The sequence below is a fragment of the Eurosta solidaginis genome, chromosome 3 (assembly GCF_040869045.1).
Source record: "Eurosta solidaginis isolate ZX-2024a chromosome 3, ASM4086904v1, whole genome shotgun sequence".
NCBI classification, from domain to species: Eukaryota; Metazoa; Arthropoda; class Insecta; order Diptera; family Tephritidae; genus Eurosta; species Eurosta solidaginis.
Window position 1 is genome coordinate 162,646,780 of NC_090321.1, and position 22,782 is coordinate 162,669,561.

At 36.0% G+C, this 22,782-nt stretch overlaps 1 long non-coding RNA gene across 2 annotated transcripts; it reads right to left on the reverse strand.

The window, feature by feature from the left end:
• Positions 1 to 17,381: 17,381 nt before the first annotated feature.
• LOC137246728 (uncharacterized) lies at positions 17,382 to 22,025 on the reverse strand. 2 transcript variants are annotated; one of them, XR_010951673.1, is made up of 4 exons: positions 20,662 to 22,025; positions 20,214 to 20,604; positions 19,954 to 20,154; positions 17,382 to 17,728 (listed from the first exon to the last, which is right to left on the reverse strand). It is a non-coding gene; the product is annotated as an uncharacterized lncRNA (long non-coding RNA). The 2 variants fall into 2 exon arrangements; XR_010951672.1 differs by having other exon boundaries at positions 17,385 to 17,728; positions 20,218 to 20,604.
• Positions 22,026 to 22,782: the final 757 nt, after the last annotated feature.

The window sequence follows — 22,782 nt, forward strand, 5'->3', positions numbered from 1 at the left end:
GAGATATATACTATATATACAACCGATCTCTATGATTTTTTCAGACAACAATATATGCTATATACGTAAGCAATCAGTGAAATTTGAAGCTTATAGCTGTTAAAATGGGGTAGAAATTGCGAAAAGTTTCTTATCTGAACAATCGGTTGTATGAGATATATACTATATATACAACCGATCTCTATGATTTTTTCAGACAACAATATATGCTATATACGTAAGCAATCGGTGAAATTTGAAGCTTATAGCTGTTAAAATGGGGTAGAAATTGCGAAAAGTTTCTTATCTGAACAATCGGTTGTATGAGATGTATACTATATATACAACCGATCTCTATGATTTTTTCAGACAACTATATATGCTATATAAGTAAATATTCGGTGAAATTTGAAGCTTCTAGCTGTTAAAATGGGGCTAAAATTTGCGAAAATATATATATATATACTATATATATATACTATATATACCACCATATATATACTATATATAACACCGATCTTTATGATTTTTTCAGACAACAATATATGCTATATACGTAAGCATTCGCTGAAATTTGAAGCCTCTAGCTCTTAAAATAGGGCAGTAATTACGAAAAGTTCCTTATCTGAACAATCGGTTGTGGGGGATTTATACTATATATACGACCGATCTCATAAATTTTTTCAGGCAACAATATGTGCAATATACGAAAGTATATGGTGAAGTTTGAAGCTTCAATCTGTTAAATTGGGTAAGATATTACAAAAATCCTCTTTTTCTGAAAAATCGGTTGTATGGAGGATATATGCTATAGTGGTCCGATCCGGTCGGTTCCGACAAATGTCTAATTGGACACCCAAATACACCTGCTCACCAAATTTTATCAAGATATCTCAAAAATTGAGGGACTAGTTTGCATACAAACAGACAGACGGACAGACGGACTGACGGACATGGCTAAATCAACTCAGCTCTTCAACCTGATTATTTCGGTATACTTAATGGTGGGTCTATCTATTTTCCTTTAAGGACTTACAATTTTCGGTTTCGTGACGAAATTAATATACCATTTCATTTTCATGAAAGGTATAAAAATAGGTAGGTAATATGTGTGAGGATGCAATGCTTCACGTTTTTTGTGGTCTGCATGTAAAAACTATGGCTACGAATCACGTATTTCAAAAATATATGACGTAAACGTAACTATTCGATGAAATTTGATGAATCTTGAAGCTTCTAGCCGTAAAAAAGGGGTCAATATGACAGTTTATATGAAGTATATAATATATATACCACCGATCTCTATGATTTTTTCAGACAACAATATATGCTATATACGAAAGCATTTTGTGAAATTTGAAGCTTCTAACTGTTAAAACGGGGCAGAAATTGCGCAAAGTTTCTTATCTGAACAATCGGTTGTATGAGATATATACTATGTATACCACCGATCTCAATGATTTTTTCAGACATCAATATATGCTATACACGTAAGCAGTTGGTGAAATTTGAAGCTTCTAACTGTTAAAATGGGGTAGAAATTGCGAAAAGTTTCTTATCTGAACAATCGGTTGTATGAGATATATACTATATATACAACCGATCTCTATGATTTTTTCAGACAACAATATATGCTATATACGTAAGCAATCAGTGAAATTTGAAGTTTATAGCTGTTAAAATGGGGTAGAAATTGCGAAAAGTTTCTTATCTGAACAATCGGTTGTATGAGATATATACTATATATACAACCGATCTCTATGATTTTTTCAGACAACAATATATGCTATATACGTAAGCAATCGGTGAAATTTGAAGCTTATAGCTGTTAAAATGGGGTAGAGATTGCGAAAAGTTTCTTATCTGAACAATCGGTTGTATGAGATATATACTATATATACAACCGATCTCTATGATTTTTTCAGACAACAATATATGCTATATAAGTAAATATTCGGTGAAATTTGAAGCTTCTAGCTGTTAAAATGGGGCTAAAATTTGCGAAAATATATATATATATACTATATATATATACTATATATACCACCATATATATACTATATATAACACCGATCTTTATGATTTTTTCAGACAACAATATATGCTATATACGTAAGCATTCGCTGAAATTTGAAGCCTCTAGCTCTTAAAATAGGGCAGTAATTACGAAAAGTTCCTTATCTGAACAATCGGTTGTGGGGGATTTATACTATATATACGACCGATCTCACAAATTTTTTCAGGCAACAATATGTGCAATATACGAAAGTATATGGTGAAGTTTGAAGCTTCAATCTGTTAAATTGGGTAAGATATTACAAAAATCCTCTTTTTCTGAAAAATCGGTTGTATGGAGGATATATGCTATAGTGGTCCGATCCGGTCGGTTCCGACAAATGTCTAATCTGACACCCAAATACACCTGCTCACCAAATTTTATCAAGATATCTCAAAAATTGAGGGACTAGTTTGCATACAAACAGACAGACGGACAGACGGACATGGCTAAATCAACTCAGCTCTTCAACCTGATTATTTCGGTATACTTAATGGTGGGTCTATCTATTTTCTATTAAGGACTTACAATTTTCGGTTTCGTGACGAAATTAATATACCATTTCATTTTCATGAAAGGTATAAAAATAGGTAGGTAATATGTGTGAGGATGCAATGCTTCACGTTTTTTGTGGTCTGCATGTAAAAACTATGGCTACGAATCACGTATTTCAAAAATATATGACGTAAACGTAACTATTTGATGAAATTTGATGAATCTTGAAGCTTCTAGCCGTAAAAAAGGGGTCAATATGACAGTTTATATGAAGTATATAATATATATACCACCGATCTCTATGATTTTTTCAGACAACAATATATGCTATATACGAAAGCATTTTGTGAAATTTGAAGCTTCTGTTAAAACGGGGCAGAAATTGCGCAAAGTTTCTTATCTGAACAATCGGTTGTATGAGATATATACTATGTATACCACCGATCTCAATGATTTTTTCAGACATCAATATATGCTATACACGTAAGCAGTTGGTGAAATTTGAAGCTTCTAACTGTTAAAATGGGGTAGAAATTGCGAAAAGTTTCTTATCTGAACAATCGGTTGTATGAGATATATACTATATATACAACCGATCTCTATGATTTTTTCAGACAACAATATATGCTATATACGTAAGCAATCAGTGAAATTTGAAGCTTATAGCTGTTAAAATGGGGTAGAAATTTCGAAAAGTTTCTTATCTGAACAATCGGTTGTATGAGATATATACTATATATACAACCGATCTCTATGATTTTTTCAGACAACAATATATGCTATATACGTAAGCAATCGGTGAAATTTGAAGCTTATAGCTGTTAAAATGGGGTAGAAATTGCGAAAAGTTTCTTATCTGAACAATCGGTTGTATGAGATATATACTATATATACAACCGATCTCTATGATTTTTTCAGACAACAATATATGCTATATAAGTAAATATTCGGTGAAATTTGAAGCTTCTAGCTGTTAAAATGGGGCTAAAATTTGCGAAAATATATATATATACTATATATATATACTATATATACCACCATATATATACTATATATAACACCGATCTTTATGATTTTTTCAGACAACAATATATGCTATATACGTAAGCATTCGCTGAAATTTGAAGCCTCTAGCTCTTAAAATAGGGCAGTAATTACGAAAAGTTCCTTATCTGAACAATCGGTTGTGGGGGATTTATACTATATATACGACCGATCTCATAAATTTTTTCAGGCAACAATATGTGCAATATACGAAAGTATATGGTGAAGTTTGAAGCTTCAATCTGTTAAATTGGGTAAAATATTACAAAAATCCTCTTTTTCTGAAAAATCGGTTGTATGGAGGATATATGCTATAGTGGTCCGATCCGGTCGGTTCCGACAAATCTCTAATCGGACACCCAAATACACCTGCTCACCAAATTTTATCAAGATATCTCAAAAATTGAGGGACTAGTTTGCATACAAACAGACAGACGGACAGACGGACAGACGGACATGGCTAAATCAACTCAGCTCTTCAACCTGATTATTTCGGTATACTTAATGGTGGGTCTATCTATTTTCCTTTAAGGACTTACAATTTTCGGTTTCGTGACGAAATTAATATACCATTTCATTTTCATGAAAGGTATAAAAATAGGTAGGTAATATGTGTGAGGATGCAATGCTTCACGTTTTTTGTGGTCTGCATGTAAAAAATATGGCTACGAATCACGTATTTCAAAAATATATGACGTAAACGTAACTATTTGATGAAATTTGATGAATCTTGAAGCTTCTAGCCGTAAAAAAGGGGTCAATATGACAGTTTATATGAAGTATATAATATATATACCACCGATCTCTATGATTTTTTCAGACAACAATATATGCTATATACGAAAGCATTTTGTGAAATTTGAAGCTTCTAACTGTTAAAACGGGGCAGAAATTGCGCAAAGTTTCTTATCTGAACAATCGGTTGTATGAGATATATACTATGTATACCACCGATCTCAATGATTTTTTCAGACATCAATATATGCTATACACGTAAGCAGTTGGTGAAATTTGAAGCTTCTAACTATCTGAACAATCGGTTGTATGAGATATATACTATATATACAACCGATCTCTATGATTTTTTCAGACAACAATATATGCTATATACGTAAGCAATCAGTGAAATTTGAAGCTTATAGCTGTTAAAATGGGGTAGAAATTGCGAAAAGTTTCTTATCTGAACAATCGGTTGTATGAGATATATACTATATATACAACCGATCTCTATGATTTTTTCAGACAACAATATATGCTATATACGTAAGCAATCGGTGAAATTTGAAGCTTATAGCTGTTAAAATGGGGTAGAAATTGCGAAAAGTTTCTTATCTGAACAATCGGTTGTATGAGATATATACTATATATACAACCGATCTCTATGATTTTTTCAGACAACAATATATGCTATATACGTAAGCAATCAGTGAAATTTGAAGCTTATAGCTGTTAAAATGGGGTAGAAATTGCGAAAAGTTTCTTATCTGAACAATCGGTTGTATGAGATATATACTATATATACAACCGATCTCTATGATTTTTTCAGACAACAATATATGCTATATACGTAAGCAATCGGTGAAATTTGAAGCTTATAGCTGTTAAAATGGGGTAGAGATTGCGAAAAGTTTCTTATCTGAACAATCGGTTGTATGAGATATATACTATATATACAACCGATCTCTATGATTTTTTCAGACAACAATATATGCTATATAAGTAAATATTCGGTGAAATTTGAAGCTTCTAGCTGTTAAAATGGGGCTAAAATTTGCGAAAATATATATATATATACTATATATATATACTATATATACCACCATATATATACTATATATAACACCGATCTTTATGATTTTTTCAGACAACAATATATGCTATATACGTAAGCATTCGCTGAAATTTGAAGCCTCTAGCTCTTAAAATAGGGCAGTAATTACGAAAAGTTCCTTATCTGAACAATCGGTTGTGGGGGATTTATACTATATATACGACCGATCTCACAAATTTTTTCAGGCAACAATATGTGCAATATACGAAAGTATATGGTGAAGTTTGAAGCTTCAATCTGTTAAATTGGGTAAGATATTACAAAAATCCTCTTTTTCTGAAAAATCGGTTGTATGGAGGATATATGCTATAGTGGTCCGATCCGGTCGGTTGCGACAAATGTCTAATCTGACACCCAAATACACCTGCTCACCAAATTTTATCAAGATATCTCAAAAATTGAGGGACTAGTTTGCATACAAACAGACAGACGGACAGACGGACAGACGGACATGGCTAAATCAACTCAGCTCTTCAACCTGATTATTTCGGTATACTTAATGGTGGGTCTATCTATTTTCTATTAAGGACTTACAATTTTCGGTTTCGTGACGAAATTAATATACCATTTCATTTTCATGAAAGGTATAAAAATAGGTAGGTAATATGTGTGAGGATGCAATGCTTCACGTTTTTTGTGGTCTGCATGTAAAAACTATGGCTACGAATCACGTATTTCAAAAATATATGACGTAAACGTAACTATTTGATGAAATTTGATGAATCTTGAAGCTTCTAGCCGTAAAAAAGGGGTCAATATGACAGTTTATATGAAGTATATAATATATATACCACCGATCTCTATGATTTTTTCAGACAACAATATATGCTATATACGAAAGCATTTTGTGAAATTTGAAGCTTCTAACTGTTAAAACGGGGCAGAAATTGCGCAAAGTTTCTTATCTGAACAATCGGTTGTATGAGATATATACTATGTATACCACCGATCTCAATGATTTTTTCAGACATCAATATATGCTATACACGTAAGCAGTTGGTGAAATTTGAAGCTTCTAACTGTTAAAATGGGGTAGAAATTGCGAAAAGTTTCTTATCTGAACAATCGGTTGTATGAGATATATACTATATATACAACCGATCTCTATGATTTTTTCAGACAACAATATATGCTATATACGTAAGCAATCAGTGAAATTTGAAGCTTATAGCTGTTAAAATGGGGTAGAAATTTCGAAAAGTTTCTTATCTGAACAATCGGTTGTATGAGATATATACTATATATACAACCGATCTCTATGATTTTTTCAGACAACAATATATGCTATATACGTAAGCAATCGGTGAAATTTGAAGCTTATAGCTGTTAAAATGGGGTAGAAATTGCGAAAAGTTTCTTATCTGAACAATCGGTTGTATGAGATATATACTATATATACAACCGATCTCTATGATTTTTTCAGACAACAATATATGCTATATAAGTAAATATTCGGTGAAATTTGAAGCTTCTAGCTGTTAAAATGGGGCTAAAATTTGCGAAAATATATATATATACTATATATATACTATATATACCACCATATATATACTATATATAACACCGATCTTTATGATTTTTTCAGACAACAATATATGCTATATACGTAAGCATTCGCTGAAATTTGAAGCCTCTAGCTCTTAAAATAGGGCAGTAATTACGAAAAGTTCCTTATCTGAACAATCGGTTGTGGGGGATTTATACTATATATACGACCGATCTCATAAATTTTTTCAGGCAACAATATGTGCAATATACGAAAGTATATGGTGAAGTTTGAAGCTTCAATCTGTTAAATTGGGTAAAATATTACAAAAATCCTCTTTTTCTGAAAAATCGGTTGTATGGAGGATATATGCTATAGTGGTCCGATCCGGTCGGTTCCGACAAATGTCTAATCGGACACCCAAATACACCTGCTCACCAAATTTTATCAAGATATCTCAAAAATTGAGGGACTAGTTCGCATACAAACAGACAGACGGACAGACGGACAGACGGACAGACGGACATGGCTAAATCAACTCAGCTCTTCAACCTGATTATTTCGGTATACTTAATGGTGGGTCTATCTATTTTCCTTTAAGGACTTACAATTTTCGGTTTCGTGACGAAATTAATATACCATTTCATTTTCATGAAAGGTATAAAAATAGGTAGGTAATATGTGTGAGGATGCAATGCTTCACGTTTTTTGTGGTCTGCATGTAAAAACTATGGCTACGAATCACGTATTTCAAAAATATATGACGTAAACGTAACTATTTGATGAAATTTGATGAATCTTGAAGCTTCTAGCCGTAAAAAAGGGGTCAATATGACAGTTTATATGAAGTATATAATATATATACCACCGATCTCTATGATTTTTTCAGACAACAATATATGCTATATACGAAAGCATTTTGTGAAATTTGAAGCTTCTAACTGTTAAAACGGGGCAGAAATTGCGCAAAGTTTCTTATCTGAACAATCGGTTGTATGAGATATATACTATGTATACCACCGATCTCAATGATTTTTTCAGACATCAATATATGCTATACACGTAAGCAGTTGGTGAAATTTGAAGCTTCTAACTATCTGAACAATCGGTTGTATGAGATATATACTATATATACAACCGATCTCTATGATTTTTTCAGACAACAATATATGCTATATACGTAAGCAATCAGTGAAATTTGAAGCTTATAGCTGTTAAAATGGGGTAGAAATTGCGAAAAGTTTCTTATCTGAACAATCGGTTGTATGAGATATATACTATATATACAACCGATCTCTATGATTTTTTCAGACAACAATATATGCTATATACGTAAGCAATCGGTGAAATTTGAAGCTTATAGCTGTTAAAATGGGGTAGAAATTGCGAAAAGTTTCTTATCTGAACAATCGGTTGTATGAGATATATACTATATATACAACCGATCTCTATGATTTTTTCAGACAACAATATATGCTATATAAGTAAATATTCGGTGAAATTTGAAGCTTCTAGCTGTTAAAATGGGGCTAAAATTTGCGAAAATATATATATATATACTATATATATATACTATATATACCACCATATATATACTATATATAACACCGATCTTTATGATTTTTTCAGACAACAATATATGCTATATACGTAAGCATTCGCTGAAATTTGAAGCCTCTAGCTCTTAAAATAGGGCAGTAATTACGAAAAGTTCCTTATCTGAACAATCGGTTGTGGGGGATTTATACTATATATACGACCGATCTCATAAATTTTTTCAGGCAACAATATGTGCAATATACGAAAGTATATGGTGAAGTTTGAAGCTTCAATCTGTTAAATTGAGTAAGATATTACAAAAATCCTCTTTTTCTGAAAAATCGGTTGTATGGAGGATATATGCTATAGTGGTCCGATCCGGTCGGTTCCGACAAATGTCTAATCGGACACCCAAATACACCTGCTCACCAAATTTTATCAAGATATCTCAAAAATTGAGGGACTAGTTTGCATACAAACAGACAGACGGACAGACGGACAGACGGACATGGCTAAATCAACTCAGCTCTTCAACCTGATTATTTCGGTATACTTAATGGTGGGTCTATCTATTTTCCTTTAAGGACTTACAATTTTCGGTTTCGTGACGAAATTAATATACCATTTCATTTTCATGAAAGGTATAAAAATAGGTAGGTAATATGTGTGAGGATGCAATGCTTCACGTTTTTTGTGGTCTGCATGTAAAAACTATGGCTACGAATCACGTATTTCAAAAATATATGACGTAAACGTAACTATTTGATGAAATTTGATGAATCTTGAAGCTTCTAGCCGTAAAAAAGGGGTCAATATGACAGTTTATATGAAGTATATAATATATATACCACCGATCTCTATGATTTTTTCAGACAACAATATATGCTATATACGAAAGAATTTTGTGAAATTTGAAGCTTCTAACTGTTAAAACGGGGCAGAAATTGCGCAAAGTTTCTTATCTGAACAATCGGTTGTATGAGATATATACTATGTATACCACCGATCTCAATGATTTTTTCAGACATCAATATATGCTATACACGTAAGCAGTTGGTGAAATTTGAAGCTTCTAACTGTTAAAATGGGGTAGAAATTGCGAAAAGTTTCTTATCTCAACAATCGGTTGTATGAGATATATACTATATATACAACCGATCTCTATGATTTTTTCAGACAACAATATATGCTATATACGTAAGTAATCAGTGAAATTTGAAGCTTATAGCTGTTAAAATGGGGTAGAAATTGCGAAAAGTTTCTTATCTGAACAATCGGTTGTATGAGATATATACTATATATACAACCGATCTCTATGATTTTTTCAGACAACAATATATGCTATATACGTAAGCAATCGGTGAAATTTGAAGCTTATAGCTGTTAAAATGAGGTAGAAATTGCGAAAAGTTTCTTATCTGAACAATCGGTTGTATGAGATATATACTATATATACAACCGATCTCTATGATTTTTTCAGACAACAATATATGCTATATAAGTAAATATTCGGTGAAATTTGAAGCTTCTAGCTGTTAAAATGGGGTTAAAATTTGCGAAAATATATATATATGTATACTATATATATATACTATATATACCACCATATATATACTATATATAACACCGATCTTTATGATTTTTTCAGACAACAATATATGCTATATACGTAAGCATTCGCTGAAATTTGAAGCCTCTAGCTCTTAAAATAGGGCAGTAATTACGAAAAGTTCCTTATCTGAACAATCGGTTGTGGGGGATTTATACTATATATACGACCGATCTCATAAATTTTTTCAGGCAACAATATGTGCAATATACGAAAGTATATGGTGAAGTTTGAAGCTTCAATCTGTTAAATTGGGTAAGATATTACAAAAATCCTCTTTTTCTGAAAAATCGGTTGTATGGAGGATATATGCTATAGTGGTCCGATCCGGTCGGTTCCGACAAATGTCTAATCGGACACCCAAATACACCTGCTCACCAAATTTTATCAAGCTATCTCAAAAATTGAGGGACTAGTTTGCATACAAACAGACAGACGGACAGACGGACAGACGGACATGGCTAAATCAACTCAGCTCTTCAACCTGATTATTTCGGTATACTTAATGGTGGGTCTATCTATTTTCCTTTAAGGACTTACAATTTTCGGTTTCGTGACGAAATTAATATACCATTTCATTTTCATGAAAGGTATAAAAATAGGTAGGTAATATGTGTGAGGATGCAATGCTTCACGTTTTTTGTGGTCTGCATGTAAAAACTATGGCTACGAATCACGTATTTCAAAAATATATGACGTAAACGTAACTATTTGATGAAATTTGATGAATCTTGAAGCTTCTAGCCGTAAAAAAGGGGTCAATATGACAGTTTATATGAAGTATATAATATATATACCACCGATCTCTATGATTTTTTCAGACAACAATATATGCTATATACGAAAGCATTTTGTGAAATTTGAAGCTTCTAACTGTTAAAACGGGGCAGAAATTGCGCAAAGTTTCTTATCTGAACAATCGGTTGTATGAGATATATACTATGTATACCACCGATCTCAATGATTTTTTCAGACATCAATATATGCTATACACGTAAGCAGTTGGTGAAATTTGAAGCTTCTAACTGTTAAAATGGGGTAGAAATTGCGAAAAGTTTCTTATCTCAACAATCGGTTGTATGAGATATATACTATATATACAACCGATCTCTATGATTTTTTCAGACAACAATATATGCTATATACGTAAGCAATCAGTGAAATTTGAAGCTTATAGCTGTTAAAATGGGGTAGAAATTGCGAAAAGTTTCTTATCTGAACAATCGGTTGTATGAGATATATACTATATATACAACCGATCTCTATGATTTTTTCAGACAACAATATATGCTATATACGTAAGCAATCGGTGAAATTTGAAGCTTATAGCTGTTAAAATGGGGTAGAAATTGCGAAAAGTTTCTTATCTGAACAATCGGTTGTATGAGATATATACTATATATACAACCGATCTCTATGATTTTTTCAGACAACAATATATGCTATATAAGTAAATATTCGGTGAAATTTGAAGCTTCTAGCTGTTAAAATGGGGCTAAAATTTGCGAAAATATATATATATATACTATATATATATACTATATATACCACCATATATATACTATATATAACACCGATCTTTATGATTTTTTCAGACAACAATATATGCTATATACGTAAGCATTCGCCGAAATTTGAAGCCTCTAGCTCTTAAAATAGGGCAGTAATTACGAAAAGTTCCTTATCTGAACAATCGGTTGTGGGGGATTTATACTATATATACGACCGATCTCATAAATTTTTTCAGGCAACAATATGTGCAATATACGAAAGTATATGGTGAAGTTTGAAGCTTCAATCTGTTAAATTGGGTAAGATATTACAAAAATCCTCTTTTTCTGAAAAATCGGTTGTATGGAGGATATATGCTATAGTGGTCCGATCCGGTCGGTTCCGACAAATGTCTAATCGGACACCCAAATACACCTGCTCACCAAATTTTATCAAGATATCTCAAAAATTGAGGGACTAGTTTGCATGCAAACAGACAGACGGACAGACGGACATGGCTAAATCAACTCAGCTCTTCAACCTGATTATTTCGGTATACTTAATGGTGGGTCTATCTATTTTCCTTTAAGGACTTACAATTTTCGGTTTCGTGACGAAATTAATATACCATTTCATTTTCATGAAAGGTATAAAAAATGTTCCATATACATTTATAAGCTATATAGAGGTTAATACATGTAGTGTTTACGATTTTTTTAATGGATTTTCAATAAAATTTTGAAAGATGGGAATGCTGATGGTTCTCCTCATTTAGAAGGCATAGGGTAATTCAGATAAGGGGCTATGCACCGGGCGTCGCAACAACACCCGCGGCGCCCCCTTTACATATTCGGCCCTTTATTTTTTGTTTTCTTCCCTTTTCAGCTTTTTTTATGTCCATATGCCATAGTAACCGGTCATTTCCGGTTCGGTTAATTTTGTTCCTTTTTTCCGGTTATTTTTTTTTTTTTAAGTTTGAATGTTGTAACGGTCTGTCCGTGGTATCCGGTTCTGCTGGATGTTGTTTTAGTTTGAATTTGAGCGTTTTGAATTAGTTCTGCGCTTTTTGACAGTTGATTTTGAATAGGCATGATATGACCGTTTTTTCTGTTTATGGCGCAGGACAGCAAGGTTGGCAAGAACCCAACCCAGCTGACATGACTAGCCACTGTGCACCACTACATCGTGCCGACTGCCTTCCTTGCTAATCCACTGTAGACGCGTAAACCATAACAGATGGCGCCCAACGGGATTTGGTGCCCGAGGCGCTGTCGCGCTGGTCATTCCAGGTCAACTTGTGAAGTTGACCATCCCACCAGTCCGAGGTGAGCAGCCACCTGCGTTGCGGTGGGATGGTTGAATGGATCAAATTGTCCGGAGTGATCATCGTTGACAGTTGCTGAGGGCGCCGAACGAGGCACCCGAGGCGCTGGTCTCAGTGGTCAGTTCGGGCAACGTGTGAAGTTGACCATTCCACCAGTCCGAGGTGAGCAGCCGCAGGAGCAGCTACCGGCTTTGCGGTGGAATGGTTGACGGATCAGGTTGTCCGGACTGGTCATTTTGGGCAGTATTCGAAGGCGCCATGTGACTACACGTCAGTTCTCCGGATTTTGGTATTCGCCCGATGAGGCAGTGCTGAACGCACTTAGTTTTTTTTGTAATTGGGGTTTTTTGTTACCGGAAGTTGTCCGTTAGGCGGCTCTGGTTTAAAATATGTGTCCGCTAATTGGGTTTTTTTTTTGGTAATGTAAAATATTTTTTTTTAGTTTCCGTTTTATTTTGCCGAATTTGTGATGTCTGGTATGAGTGGGTGAGTGAAATTGTAAGGACCCCAGCTCAGCCCACGTCTCAGGTGGTACCACAGAATACCACCTGGATTGTGACGGGTTGACCTGGGATTCAAAGCGGCACCCTTTCCTGTCCCACCAGTCTGGGTAGCGGCCCTTGAAAAGCCGCTCCACCCATAGCGGCGGAGGCAGGAGGGGTGTCCCGGGTGAATGAACGGGAGGCCTCAGCACCCCCAGCCAGTCCAACTAGCGCGTCCCTGGAGACCGCCTCTGCGTTGCGGCTGGGTGTGTTGGGACCAACCTGTGTGTGTATGAAATTGACGCTAGTGGCCCCAACCAGTCCCAGAGGCAGGTCCTCAGGACCCCCTTATGCGTTGCGGTTGGGAGTACTAGGGACAAGTATGAATGGATTCGTGTTTAGTTTTTTCTCCTCTACCCTACTGCTTTCTAATAAAGGGATGCGTCAGCATTCCCATCGATCATAGAAGATATATATATATAACTAATCATTTTTTTTCCTTTCGACACGATTGTCGAAGTCGTAATTATTGCATTTGTGCTCGCGAATTTTCCCGTATTCCCTCACGCAATATTTTTTATATACCTATATGTAAATTTTTCTTTATTATACCAATCATCGTTTAGAATATAGGGTGAAGGGGGTGAGTTCTGACCTTTTTCCTTAACCCCTAACTGCTTTACGTTTTGTTTAAGCAGACGTTTTGAAATACCAAACTACGCCCTAACAAATTACATTTTTTTTCCTGATTATAATGTCGCGTGACCAGTCCTTTGGGCAACAGGTCCGGAATACTCCCTTCGGGATTGCGGGGAACTTTAGAGGGCATCAGCACCGAGGTGGTAATAATAGGGGGGCTTTTTCAAAGACCAAGCGTCCCCTGGTGATGCATACGCCAGTAGGTAGGCAGTATGGAGATCCCGCGGGGACGAATGTAGGCTCGGACCTAAACGACCACCACGAAAAATTTGATAGACCGGGAAGCACCAGTAATCTGAACGCGCCCCTATTAAACGCGCAGGATATCTCGGGGCTAATGACCAATGTGTCGACCTACGCACGGGATGGAGCTGGTGCTTTACCACCAAATCATGGAATTGGAAATTTTAGAGAAGCTGCAAGTGACAGGACGAACGCCCCAGGGATCCATAACGAAGCTCCTCGTGGGAACTCGTGGGTGGAAGTGTTACACCAGCTGTTCAGGACCTCGCAGGAAGAGATACGGAGGGAGATGGGGACGATCCGGAACAACATGGACCAGCTCCACGCCGCTCTCGAGTCTGCGCAGCAATCCATAAATTTGAGCAGGAACGCGAACAGAATGGAACGTAACCCACTTCCAGCAGTAGTACCACCAATGAACCCTGCTCCGAGCAGCATAGTAGTGAAACCTCAGTAGTGGAAAATACCGTTCGACGGCACTGGAAGTGTGGCGGATATCCTGTTTAAGCTAAACACTCTGTGTGAGCGTACACATTGCACTGACGAACAAATAATGGCTAGTTTCCACCTATTACTTTCTGGGCGGGCCGAAGAATGGTGGTCACTAAAGAGTGACCACGAAATCATGATGGAGATCTCCATGCGGAAGCAGAAAGTAAGTGAGTGCTATGACGTGTTCCACTCGGACATAATCTCCTTGAGCGCGCGCTTAAGAGAATCCATGTCAGAGGTTTTGCTGATTGAAATATTAAAAAGGAACGTCAACAGTAGCCTTAAGCTGATGCTCTTCAACGCAGATGTGAGAACCCTTCATGACCTACGCGATGTAGCACGCAGAGGTGAACAAGTGCTGAAAGAAAGCAAGCTGTTGGGAGCCACTTACCCAGGACGCCATGTGAGCGAGGCCCGCACGATAAACCCGGACATGAGGATGGAAGGCGAGGATTGCGAAGCTGATCCGCAGATAGAGGCGTTGGAGTATCGACGCAACAGGAGACCGGACTATTCAGGAATCCAATGCTGGAATTGTCAGGCTATGGGGCATTCCTATATCTACTGTGAAGAACCCATTAGGAATTCTTTTTCCTTTAAATGTGGCAATAGGGGAGTATTAACTCCAAAATGCCCTAAGGACCATCGCAGGCAGGGAAACCAGTACCCGAGCGACACGGCGGGGGAACCTCGTTCGGCATCATAGCTCCCACCCCAGCCAGTGCTCGAGGCGTCTTCCCGTGCACTGACCCAGAAGGGGGATCTCTCGCAGGTACCGGGTTGCATGGAGGTGGTAAGCTTCCGAGGTGCAGTAGTACCCTGGCGAAAGAATCCCCAAATGTAATAATAACCTTCCCTGACAGTACGGATAATTCCAATAGTTCTGAATCCGATAGTCAATCGTCATCATCCGCGAGGGACGAACCGACCAAAATTCTGCGACGCCAGCATAGGGATGTCGCTTGCCAGACACATCTTTCACCTGACCTAGAAGAAAGGGAACATAGGTACGAACAAATAAGACATGCCATTTTCGAATAACAACCGGTATCAGAAAATATTTTGAAGTGCAGTAAAAGATACCACAGGAGAGTACAGGAGCGTAGACTGCTGCAAGCCACCACGTTGACGCTTACAGAGGATGAAAGGTCTCTCGTAAAGGCAAAAGTTAAGGACCAATATAGGTGCCCTACATTTTCATACTAAATTCGTTCAAAAAAATTGACCATCACAGCAACCAATATCTGATATTCCGCTGCTTGTTTTGTTTCCCTGCGTCGTTTTCACGACAGCAACCCTGATAGTTTTGACACTTCGAAACAATTACGTGTCAAACGCATGTTCCACTGACCGAAGTGTCAAACGGCAGTGTGTTAGAAAGAGAAAGTAATTGTTTCCTTCTCATACATATCATACTGTACCACAAATCACGGGAAAATTTTAGAATAGCACCCCCCGAGTTCGGGGTAAAACTTGGTATCAAATGAAAGAGAGAGTTGTCCCGATCACAAATATATATATTTTAAAGTGCGCAAACTTATAATTTAAAAGTTATTTGTTGTTAAAGTTTGCAAATTTAGCAAATTTCTATAGCACTTTAAATTACAATTTACATATCTTTCAAAACCTTAATCCACATACATATCTATATAAATTGGCAACGATAAACTTAAATTGCATTTTTGTATATTTCACATTTCATTTTTGCATTGTTTTTACTTATTATAAATGTTTTTATTAAATCAATCGCACTTTTGTAGCAACATGCACATTTATATATGTATATATTTTATTGATGACATTACAAAGCTGTGCTGCCACATAAACAAAAAAAAAAACCAAATATAAATATTACCTTACCACCTTTCAGTTAATAAAGAAAAAGGAAAATATATATTTTTACTACTCATTTTGAGAAGTTGAAACACCTTTCCGCGTAGGCGGCCGCAGAAGGGTGTACTACGCAGAAGGACATCGCCGTGGCGGTAACCACGGTTATACCACACACCCGGACTTGGCATGGCGTAGCCCAGGGTTATTTTTTATAAGCGCGGCCGAAGGCCGCCTATGCAGAAAGGTGTTCTACGCCGGTGTTGGATCGGCTAACATAATAAACAAATTTTCGGTAAATAAAGACTAGAAAAGTTAAAGATATATATACATCAGATGAAAGGTATTTTTGTAAGTTATTTTTAGATTCTGCACTTGTTCCGTTTTTTAGATGTGGCAGCACAGATATGTAATGTCATAAAATATATATACGTATACACATATAAGTTATATAGAAATTTGCAAACTTTAACAACAAATAACTTTTAAATTATAAGTTTGCGCACTTTAAAATATATATATTTGTGATCGGGAGAACTCCCCCTTTCATTTGATACCAAGTTAAACCCCGAACTCGGGGGGTGCTAAACTAAATCGCTTCCCAAATCACAGACATAAGCAGACCAATTCTAAATATTCTCGCGGATTTTTTTATTCCCGCGGAAAAATTCCTCCAATTCTTTTCTCCTAGGGAGAAGAAAAATTGGGGAATAGGAATTTCGAAGTCAGCTGTTTTGTCAATTGAAATTTCGTTGCGCATTTCTTATTTTGTTTAAAAAATTGAAAAGTTTATTTATTGTTGCGAATTCGTTTGAAATTAAGAAATAAGGTATAAACAATGCACATTATTGCATTTCATGTGGTATTCACTGAACAGAGTAATGAATTGGTGCCACAGCAACATCAACAGAGGAGCATAAGAAGAAGACGGCGGGATAACACAAATCCGCCGGAGTTGCCTGCTTTCATTCTGCAAAGCAATTTTCTGGCGGCCACGTCGAGATGAGTTCGCCTTTCGCCATATGCCAAAATCTAATTAAGCCTTCTTAAAAAATCCTTGCGCAATTTCTGGATGGCTGCATCAAATATACGAAGAGCTCTTCCGTTGCTTATGATATAATTTTCCACCTAAAATAAAGAATATTGTGGTTGTTGTTGTTGTTGTATTAACAGTGAGAATATTGTGGTAGGATGTAAATACATATTTTAGCACAAATTTGTACAAATAAGTGTTCTTTCTTAAAAGAACGAATTTCCTTTAACTATTTTAATTTAACTAGTAAAAAAAACTCCTATGAAATGCAGAGAAATCTCCCTCACATTCATAAAACCTACTTTTCTCCCATAACCGGTTTCCTCTTTTTCGAACATTGTTCAGAATAGGAGGAAAGGGAGAAGTGAAAAAACTCACAAGGAATTTTTATTTAGAATACGAGGAATGGGAGAAGGGAAAAAACTCGCACAGAATTTTCGTTTAGAATTGGGCTGAATACCTACTTTTCTCCCATAACCGGTTTCCTCTTTTTCGAACATTGTTCAGAATAGGGGGAAAGGGAGAAGTGAAAAAACTCACAAGGAATTTTTATTTAGAATACGAGGAATGGGAGAAATTGGACTGAAGATTGTGCATTGCGCTTGTAAACAAAAGATCAGCTGTTTTTAATGACGTAGAAATAGCAAATTTTCATTTAGCCGCTCTTTGATATACGTGTATTTGGCGTTATTTGTGAGAGTTTTAATTAAATAAATAATGCTTTGTTCTGTGTTTGGGTGTAAAAACAACAACAGGAAAACCAGTGAAAACAAATGGAGATTTTTCCATTTTTCAAAGGATGCAGTAATGGCTAAGAAATGGCTTCATTTTTGCCGCCGAAAGGACGTAGTGAATCTCCAAACAGCATGCATATGTGAAGTGCATTTCACTCCACCCACCATTAGTTGGTCTTGCAAGCCCCATGTGATGTTCAAACTCGTTGTCTGATATGCATACATCATTATCTTATCAGCATCCTGTCGCCCTTTACATTAGGTGGTCTTGCAAGCTCCAAGTGCTGTTCAAGCTCGTTGTCTGATATATATACATCATTATCTTATCAGCATCCTGTCGCCCTTTACATTAGGTGGTCTTGCAAGCTCCAAATAACTTTTCGAAAACATATACATAAGTAATTTATGGTTGTTTTTGTTGTTGTAGCAGTGCTTCGTCCCACCTAATAGTTGCGACCGATCACAAATTGTCATAAATAGCCTCCAACGGGAGTCAAAGGAAACTTGTTGTTTCAACAGGGGTGGACCATAATGAAAGGAGTATAGAGGCGTTGGTTCCACATTACAATTAAAGAGATGGTTGGTGTCATGCGGGGACACATTGCAAGCGGGGCCTATATTTTGTATGTCGGGGTTGATTCTTGATAGGTAAGAGTTTAACTTGTTACAGTATCCAGAACGAAGTTCAGCTAGAGTGACTCGCGTTTAGTAATTTAAGGTCGAGCTGAATGTTCGAAGGGAAAGTTCTGGTAAAACTCTCCTAACATTCAGGGAGGGAAACACAGGATAAAGTTAACAACATAAGATCAAAAGTCGTAGAACTGTTATGGAAATGTTTTTTTTTTATTTCTATAGCAACACAAAATAAATTTGAATGCAGGTTTAAAATCATGAAGTATTTTGTTCTACTAGTGGTTCTATCATACCTCATTTAACGTAAACTGGGAATCAAAAACTCCTCACGGAAGGACGTGTTTGGATGATCCAGCTTGAAATCGATTCCGACATAGTCGGGCTAGTATCTTAAAGGTAATATTTTTTTTTTGAACGTACTGAATTTATGTATATTCGGCAAAGGATTAACAACACAGTCCCCGGCGGGTTAGGGGGTCAGAATATACCCGAGGTGGGTATGCCTGTCGTAAGAGGCGACTAAAATAACAGATTTTCGGGGGATTGTGTAGCGCAACCCTTTCAGGTTACCAGCGCATAATATAGATTCTCCAAACCCAATTGTCAACCCCACCTATCCGTGGCGAATCCTGTTTCATTAACAGCCGAGGCTCTGGCCACCCGAACTCCTCATGGATCTAGGGGGTGGGAGGGCGGTATGGCCAAGAAGGTTGCATGTGGTCATAACAAATCGTTCCCGAGATGGTCGGGCTTGGTATCGGAACGTACCGGATCTGCATCCGGCAAAGGACCATCATCATCGATAACACGCCCCAAGGCCTTGGGACAATGAAATATCTGTTTACATATTGCCGAATCTGATCGCATTGCTCATGACAATGCCCCTTTTCAAAACCACACTCAAATCCATGTATATATGCATTAACTTTTAAGTACTATGTAGTTTCACTTACGGCATTTGCTGCACAGAAACTTCAGTTGGTTATGACGCCTCAGGTGCACATCATAAAATGATTTTAGTAAAGCGCGTCCACAGAGATTACAATCCATATACTCATCCTTTTGGTGAGCTTGCCGTCTATGTAAACGTAAAGCATTTTTCGTAACAAATCTATTTTCACAAATATCACAGGGGAAATTTAGATTTGTATCTCCTAAAAAATGGAACAATTTAACACAACTTTTGGTATATAGCGTTGAACTCCGTAAATACCTACAATGATCTAATTCATAGTAATGTAACAAGTCCCTCTGAAACTCGAATATACATGTACAAAACTCGCATTTAAAATCAAAACAAGTTTTACGTGTACCACCAATACTTGGATCATCTGGTAAATTATCATCATAGCCAGCAACTCCTTTTGTCAGCCCATTCTCATCATTTGCAATACTATCCTCTTGCTCAATACAAACGATGCCGCCTACACTTTCACTAAGGTGTAACTGCTTTTGACTAGTATATTGGCCGGTTTTATGTGTGTTGAGGCTTTCTTACACTAATTTAGTTAGCTTTTCGTTTGCGATTTCTAAATCATAATTATCGGTATCACTATGTCAACGGGATCATCAACAATGTTTGCGTTTGATTCTTCGTATTCGAACTAATTAAATTATATTTAGTTACATTTCCATTTTAATACACATATCCCTATATTTACCTTGCTAATGAACTCCACTTCTGCGTCCTCGTTCCCGTCCTCTTTTACGGCTATCGAACATCCTGAATCTTTAAAATAGTCTTGATGAATTTGCGATATATATTTTTTGATTCCGCGTTTAGCTCCTCCGCTGCAGTATCAAGTTTGATTGTTCAATTGAGCTCGGTTTATGAATTGATGTGATTGCGTTAGATCTTGATAACAGCGACCACATTTCATTTCATTTCATTTTATTTATTTATTACGGCAAAAAAGCCTAATTCATAAATTAAATTATATTACAATTTACTATCTTATTGCTAAGGTTTTACAATATTCATAAAGTTTTGCTTTAAAAGCTCCGATTTCATTACAACTTTTTATATCTATAGGCAGTTAATTGAAACTTTTTAGACCTTTATAAAAAATATTTTGCTGATCTCTTTCAGTTCTGAATAAAGGCAGTTTGAAATTGTGTTTATTCCTTGTATTAATGTTATGTGTTTGCTTAACTAATACTACGTTTTTACTTGGATATTCAGGTACATTTTCACTTTTAATATTAAATATAAACTTCATAGCGTGAAAAAAAATCTTTTGCTTGACACTTAACCAGTTCAAACTTCTCAGCATATCAGCCGTACGAGTATCTCTAGGTTTTTTAAGAATAAATCTCATACATCTGTTTTGCATCTTTTGAAGTTTATCTATTTCTTTGTCTGACACAATGAATAGAATAGATGGGCAGTTTACAAAGTGCGGTTCTATAATGGACTTATATATAATTATTTTGTACTTTTTTTTGAATATATTTGGATGTTCTCTGCATAACCCCAATTTTTTTCGCAACTTTCTGGACTGTGTAGTTTATATGTTCTTCAAACTTGAGTTTGTTATCAATTATAATTCCCAAATATTTTATACTGTCAACTTTTTGTATGCTTTCATCATTTATTTTCAAACCAATTATATCCTCATTAACGTTCCTCCTTGTTATTATCATAAATTTCGTTTTATTTATATTAAGTTTCAGTCTATTTCCGCACAACCATTTATACAGGTTATTCAGTTCATGTTGTATTTTAGAAAGTGCAGAATTAATATTATTCTCACTAATCATTATTAATGCATCATCAGCGAATAGTTTAATTTCACAACCTTCAATAGCGTTTACTATATCATTAATATAAATTAAGAACAGTATCGGTGCCAAAACTGAGCCTTGTGGTAACCCTATGGGTACTTCCAATTCATCAGACATCACGGTATTTATAACCGTTTTCTGTCTCCTCTGCTTCAAATAGCTGCGAAACCAGTCAAGTTCTATACCAGTTATACCAATACGTTCCATTTTTTTGATTAAGATCTCCCTATCCACTGTTTCAAAAGCTCGTTTGCTCACAAATAGTGACATGGTGGATATCCTTTGACATCGAAATCATCAGGTTTAATTTGTAATTGTGCATATTTATTGAAAGCCTCTAATATAGTGGAAGTAACATCACTTTGAGAAAGTGTAAATAACTCCATCAGGTCTATATAGTCATTAAGTTCGTCCTGACTAGCAACGGATAGACACGAGCGACAGCAGCGCATATATTCCAATGAAACTTCCGTTCTTTGTGAGGAATCCATATTTGATTTAAAAGCAAAGATATTTTCACTTCATTTTACTGATGAAAAAAGATGTATCTTTTGCCCAGCCAGCCCCTTGCCAAAAATCACACACACAAGATTGTGCACAAGCGTCCATGTGGCGGTGGATCTAAGTGAATTATATCATTTACACCTAGTGCTTTAAGCATAAGCGCAGCATTCCCAAGATTAATGAGCCGTATCCCTGGTACAATATTATTTTCTGATTCTTGTTTGTAAGCCCAAGCGGTATAGAGGCGAAAACATTTGCCTGGCGCAGTGTGTCCAGCACGTCCTGCACGCTGATGCTTTAGAAATCGGTACAACCATTAATGATTCCATACCAATACGAGAATACAAAATATTTTGCTTGACAAAACCAGGATCTATCACACATATATAATGTTGTCAATTGTGAGCAAAGTTTTGGCGATATTTGTTTAGATATGTTAAATTATAGTTGACCGCGGAAAAAGGTGAAAACCTTACAACTTTTTTTCTCGTGCT